Here is a 7,399-nt window from a genome sequence, read left to right as displayed (position 1 = left end):
CATTGGTGGCTTTGTGCCTGGTTCTGTGTGAGATGTCAACATCACTCCAAACCACGACAACCTTGAAAGAGAGAAAAGCAAACAAATTATTCTTCTTCTTCTTCACCTCCACAGTGCTTATGCAAAGTAGGGTTTGCTTCAGATTTTTGGCTAAATTTGGCAAAATGCGGCTCTTTAATTATATGTACTCTTTTTTAGCAAAACCCATGTTTGTTTTTCCTTTTTCCTCCATTTTACAGTCACAGAAATGCTTTATGATCAGTAGAACACTTGCAGAAGATCTGCAGAATCGAAAGATTTTTGTGTGTGAAGAGGTAGATTGAATTTTATCTTGTTTTTTTTTTTTTTCTTCTTTTTTTGGGAGCAAGTGCAGTGTGATTCTTAAATTTTACTAGATCTTTTCTCTCTCGCTATAACTTTTTATTTTTTGTAGAAAACAGCCGCGGACTGGTAAATTGGCTTGTTTGATGTAATGGGTCGGACAATTTTTCCCAGAAAATGATGAGAAAGAAAATTCCTGATCAGGAAGATCTACAGGACAAGGGCTGAGCTCTAATGGCTCTGTCTTTTCTCAAGGTTTCTCTCTCTCTCTCTCTCTCTCTCTCTCTCTCTCATGCATCTTTCTTCTTATAGAAACATGTTTTATATACTTATAACAAAATATGTCATTGTGTATGCATTTAGATCGTTTTATTCATGCATTCTCCAATGGTTTCATCAGTTTGTGTGTGAGAGAGAGATAGTACGGCCAGCTGCTAAAAAATAAAGAACCATTAAGCAACAAGCCTGATTGAAAGATATGTACTATGACGCATTAAATAATACAAGAAAAAGTACCCAAAAAAAAAAGTGTAACAATTAATCTAGGAAAAACTCTAATTACATTTGCCCTATTGCTGTAAAAACATAATTGGAGCTCACTCTATTTATCTATAAAGTCTAATTTCACATAATAAGAATCAACTTGAGCCTAATTTCACATAATAAGAATCAACCTGAGACCTCACACTAACGTGCAATTTTTAACTCACCCACCCGTTCAAGGTGTGACTAACTTTCTAGAGTTCACAACTTGTTAAGCTTTTAAGAAAATTGGTACGTATTTTAACATGATATCATAATCAAATGTTATGAGTTCGAACCGTGTCTTAATCATTGACTCTCCATTTTAATAAACATTACACGTGTTTGGCCTCTCTCCTATTGAAAGGGAGTTTGAGCCCACACGTAAGAGTGGGTGTTAAAGTATTGATTAAATAATTAAATATACCTATTTTTATAAAGTTAAGCTTATAAAATAAGTGGTGATTGAACTCAACTTACAATTGCCTATTAGCTTATAATTTTTTTTTTTCCCCATGTCATAGACTTGCATTTACTTATTGTAAAACTTTAATTAGGTGTTTCAATTCTTGCTCTAATGCCTAGAGATCACTGTATTTTTGCATTTCCCCTTTGTTGACAGCATTGCTATAAAGAAGTCTTCATAAAATATATAGGGTATATTCAAACGAATGATGTGATGCAATAATTTAGGAACATATTCTGGGATTAAAATGTTTGATTTAGAAGTGAAAAAAGCGTAATTTAGAAGACAAATCATTATCTTGAACACACCGAACTGTGCCGTCTTATTGATATCCACAATTTATACGTATCCCATTATATTGTATTTTCTTGGCTAGGTTTGGTTTTGTTAATTCATCCTCCTTACCTGGTAAAATTAATCAACATGGTTGTATATACTGTTATTTGGCTAACAAATAACACCTTTAGACTCGTAATGTCAATGTGTGGAGAAAATTCAAAGTGCGTACAATCTATGAAGTAGTTGAGATTATCAATATTATTTTTGTTTGAGAAGAAAGAACATAATTATTCTACTCTACATGATAAACCAGTAAGAACAGAAGTAATACAACCACATTGAGAATTAGTCAAATAATATATGCAAAATAGAGAGAATTAGTAGGTTGGTTGTTTATAAATTTATTGTCTTGTTTGGGAGAGAATTTGTTTAATAGGCCTTAATATTTAGTTGTTCGTAATGAGCAAACGAACCCACAACAAAGAAACAATCACTCAAGCAACCGCTAGCACCAACAAATTAAAGGAGATTCAAACCACCCAAACGGCTAGCATCAACAAGGCAAGAAATCAATTACTTTTCACCAGCATGTCATCCACAAACACCTCCATATTCCTCCAGATTTGATTTTTGAACATTCTGTTTATCAGTCTTTGGTACGTAGTCTTTGTGTTTCTAAGCCCAAATGGCATGACTTTGAAGCAATACAATCCCTGATCAATTATAAACGAGGTCTTTTCCCAATCAATCTCGTACATATAGATTTGATTATACCTCGAGAATGTGTCCATAAATCTAAGGAGATCATGCCCTGCTGACTGCTGTTGAATCGACAAAAAAATCAATTTGAGAAAGCAGGAAACTATCTTTCAGACATGCCTTGTTCAATTCCGTAAAATCCATGCATATCCGCCATTTGCCATTGGGCTTCTTTACCAGTACTACATTTGGAAGCCAAACTGGATATGGGCTTCCTCAATAAATCCTGCTTGGAGCAACTCCTCCACTTTGTCCGCTATTACTTGATTTCGTTCGGGAGCGAAACTTTCTTCTTTTCTGCTTCACAAGTCTTACTATTGGGTCAACATTAAGCTAGTGAACAATTACCGAGGGATCTATTCCCAACATATCCTCGTGAGACCATGCAAACACATCTTTATATGCTTGGAGGAGGTTGATCAACTCCTCTCGAACTTCAGGGGTTAATTGAAAGCCTATTTTGACTTTTCTGTCCTATTCTCCAACCGGGACTTCTTTTAGTTCTTCAACTGCTCTCCATTTTGCAATTTTTATTGTTGTAGCTAATCTTCACGGAAAAACTCTCCTTCCAAGTTGACTCTTTCATTGTGGTGTTATAACATCTTTGGGCTACCACTTGATCACTTTTCACTTCACCAACTACATTGTAACTTCATCTACAAGTGGTAAGTTGAGGTTATTGCTTGCAACTTGTTTAGGGAAGGTTATCCCATTATGGCATTGTATGTCTATGGTCGATCTACCACCAGAAAATCAACCATTATAGTAGCTTAACTCAGGAGAGTCCCTGCTATCACCGAAAGGGAGATTGCTCCTACCAGCTGGAGCCTTTCTCCTGCACAGCAAACTAGGGGGGACTAGACTCTATCATTTATCTCCTATTTCAATTGAATATTTTATATGTTGAGCCCCACCTATTAAAAGAGAGTTTGAGTCTACATTGAGGGTTTTTTTTAAACAAAAAAAAAAAAAAAAAATTTATAAGTAATGTTGTATATATCAAAAAGTGCAGTGGGGCGTAACCCTAATACACATGAAGTATACAAGAGAACACTTAATTAGGAGAAGAAAAGAGAACAACAAAATCAAAAAAAACTAATGATAACAGAGTCAACAAGCGGTTGTCCAAGCGAAAAGAGTAAAAAAGAAAAATGACGTCAGCTCCTCCAAGGTCTTCAAAGCATCTCGCATTTCTTTTCCTCTATAATCACCACATAAGGCCGAGGGAAACCATCTTCCACACAATAGCACTCCAAGGATGTCCTCCCTTCCACCAACAAGTAAACAAATTCATCACACTATTAGGCATAACCCAAGATAGCCCAAAATGACTAAAAATAGCATACCATAATGCACCGGCAATCTCACAGTGGAGGAAAAGATGATCGACGGATTCCCCATCCGATTTGCATAGGCAACATCTATTGACCACGATAAGGTGTCTCTTTCTAAGATTGTCCAAGGTAAGACTCTTTCCTAGCTCTGCTGTCCAGATGAAAAAAGTCACTCTCGAAGGAACCTTGGTTTGCTAAATACTCTTCCAAGGGGAATGGGTAGCCTCTTTACAGACAAGGATATTATAGAAGGATCTAACATCAAATTTCCCTTTGCGAGATGGAACCCACCAAATCTTATCTTACCCTTCCCTTCTCATTCTATGGGAATACAACAATGTATAGAAGGAAGCTAGAACATCCACCTCTGAATTGTGGACCAATCAAATGAAACTAACATTTCACTGGAGGGAACCACTCAATAAATCCAAGTTATTAGCAATATGCACATCTTTCACACTAGCTATATTTTATAAGCTTGGAAAAAATCCTCGAGAGTCGAATGTCCACACCACACATCATCCCAGAATCTAATCTTGGACTCATCTCCTAGATCAAATCTGGTGTGACTAGAAAACAACCACCACCCCCTGCTAATATACTTCCAAAGCCCCACCCCATGTGGCCCAAATGTATCGATGGAGCGCCACCCACCCCACTCAAAACCATACTTGACGTCCAACACATTTCTCTACCAGGCTTTTCTCTTATGCACATATCGCCATAGCCACTTCTCTAACGGAGCTCGATTGGATCACTCTCAAGTTTTGAATCTCTAGTCCACCCTCGGAGATAGGAGAACAAACCTTGGGCTAATTGACCAGATGGTACTTAAACTCTTCGCTTATACCACCCCATAAAATATCACATTGAAGCTTCTTTATACAGTAGCGAGCATATGAAAGAAAGACAAGAAGTAAGTAGGTAGATAGGAAAGTGTACTCTTAATAAGAGTGACCCTACCATCCTTAGAAAGATACATCATTTTCCAACTAGTCAATTTGCGTGCATTCTTTTCCACAATGTCATCCCATATGGACTTAGCCTTGAAACAAGCCCCTAGAGTGAGGCCAAGATATTTCAACGGCAACTAGAATGTTCCACAACCGAAAAAACAAGCCAAATCACCCACATTATCCACTGTGCCTATCGGAACCAAGACTAACTTGGCCAAATTCACCTTTAGGCCAGAAACCGCATACAAGTAATGCTCCAATGGAATGGATTTGATTAGAGTTTGCCCCACTAAAGACCAAAGTATCATCTGCAAACAATAAATGAGAAATGTAAACCCGCTTAGACAGTCTAGCTCCCACTAAGAAGCCCGAGATGAAACCACTGTCAATGGTAGCAATGATCATTATGCTAAATGCCTCCATGACAATTACAAACAGAAAAGGAGACAGTAGATCACCCTGCCTCACCCCTTGAGAGCTGTTGAAGAAACCAGATAGAGTGTCGTTTATCAACATGGAGAAACGAACTAATGAAATGCAATGTGCTATCCAACAACACAATTTCTCCCAAAACCACATCACCTGAGTAAATACAGTAGAAACTTCTAATCGATATGATCATAAAACTTCTCCATATCCAATTTGCAAAGCTTCCCTAGTTCACCAGATTTGATACAACTATCCAAACATTTGTTGGCAATAAGCACTGAGTCCATAATTTGCCTTCCTTTGACAAAGGCTTTCTGAGGCTTCGAGATAACCCTATCCACAACCCTTCTCATCCTATTGGCAAGGACTTTAGCAATAATCTTGTAAATCCCACTTACAAGACTAATAGGATGGAAGTCCTTTAGATTAGAAGCCCCGGGCACCTTCGGAGTAAGAGATAAATCTGGCATTAAGGCTCTTTTCAAACTTATTATGAACATAGAAATCTAAAAATACCTCCATAATATCATGCTTAATCACTTCCCAACAATTTTGGAAGAAAGTATTGATTAAATGATTAAATTTACCTTTTTCTATTAGCTTAAGGTTTTGGGACAAGTTGTGATTTAACATTATGAAACTATTAAAAAGTTCAAAGGAAATTTATTCTTGACTACAAAATTAGGGCTGATAACTTTTTACATGACTTACAAACTTGACACGAATCTAACATCAAATTAACGAATTAAAGTTGAAGGGTCTGACTCGTTTAATTAAATGGATTGGGTTTACTTGACCTATATTCTTATACATCTTTCTTGATATGACTTGAACCCAACATGCGACATATGGATTTACAATTTTTGACACAACTCACAAACTCAAGACGAACAAACACAAAACTAACGAATTATAATTAAAAAATCTAACTGATCCGTTTAATTAAATAAGTTAACTTATAGCCGATTCATGCAATGATATACTCATAAATCAACTCAAAATATGCCATGCAAACACTAATTACCAACTCTATACACAAAACAAAACTCACTGAAAGGCAGAAAATACAATAGTGAAAAAAAGATCGTGCACTTGTCTTCTCTTTTCCTAAGCACTAAGCGGTATATCCTGTCTCCCAATTTATTTACATTCCATTAAACATATTTCTCTTTTTTTTTTTTTTTTTCTTTTTTTTTTTTTCTTATGTATAAAATAAAAGTTTACACAACGTAAGTCTAAAACGGAAAGATTTGGGGTTGATATGACGGGCACGAGGGTACAAACACGTCATAATGGCTATTTGCACGGAAATCAAAACTCACCATATAAAATAAAATAAAATAAAATAAATAATAACAAATAAAAACCAGCCAATTCAATTATCTCTTGAATTAATTAATTTCCTTTACTTTCCGACACAGAACTAGTTTTCTCTTACTTCTGTTGGCTCTGTTTTGTACACTCTCTTTCTTCTCTTTTAAGAAATAACGATTGGCGGCTTTTTGTGCCTGGTTCTGTGTGAGATGTCAACATCGCTCCAAACCACGAAAACCTTGAAAGAAAGAAAAACAAAACAAATTCTGGTCCATCGTTGTCACCACTCTTTGCTTGGATTGGTATGCTTCGTTCTTCTTCTTCTTCTTCACCTCCACAGTGCTTGTGCAAAGTAGCGTTTGTTTCAGATTCCTGGAAAAATGCGGCTCTTAAGTTATACATACCTTGTTTTTTTAATAGCAAAAAACCCATCTTTTTCCTTTTTCTCTTCTCCCTCCTCTCTCTCTCTCTCTCTCTACATTTTCAATTTACAGAAATACTTTATGATCGGTAGAACACTTGCAGAATTGAAAGGATTTTGTGTCAAGAGGTAGATTGAATTTTATCTTCTTTTTTTTTTTCTCATTTTTCCCTTTTTTTTTTTTTTTTGGAGCAAGTACAGTGTGGTTCTTTAATTTTACAAAATCTTTTCTCTCTCTCTCACTCTAATTTGTTTTTAGAAAACAACTGGGGACTGATAAATTGGTTTGTTTGATGTAAAGGGTCGGACATTTTTTCCCAGAAAATGATGAGAAAGAAAGTTCCTGATCAAGAAGATCAACAGGACAAGGGCTGAGCTTTAATAGCTGTCTTTTCTGCTACTGGAAAGCTCCACCACTACGACAGCTCAAGGTTTCTCTCTCTTTCTCTCTCTCTCTCTCTCTCTCTTATGCATCTTTCTACTTATAGAAATAGGTTATATACTTATAACAAAATATGTCATTGTGTATGTACTTAGATCGTTTTATTCAGATCCTGCTACATACCATTTTGTGTGTGAGAGATATGGTACAGCCAGC

At 36.2% G+C, this 7,399-nt stretch overlaps 1 long non-coding RNA gene across 1 annotated transcript; it reads left to right on the top strand.

Annotated features, from left to right (window-relative positions):
- LOC132180121 (uncharacterized) lies at positions 1-7,176 on the top strand. Its single transcript, XR_009440021.1, has 3 exons — positions 1-314; positions 434-576; positions 7,103-7,176. It is a non-coding gene; the product is annotated as an uncharacterized LOC132180121 (long non-coding RNA).
- Positions 7,177-7,399: the final 223 nt, after the last annotated feature.

The sequence above is a fragment of the Corylus avellana genome, chromosome ca4, assembly GCF_901000735.1.
Source record: "Corylus avellana chromosome ca4, CavTom2PMs-1.0".
NCBI classification, from domain to species: Eukaryota; Viridiplantae; Streptophyta; class Magnoliopsida; order Fagales; family Betulaceae; genus Corylus; species Corylus avellana.
Note: the sequence above shows the minus strand (reverse complement) of the source record. Positions and strands in the feature narration are given on the sequence as shown.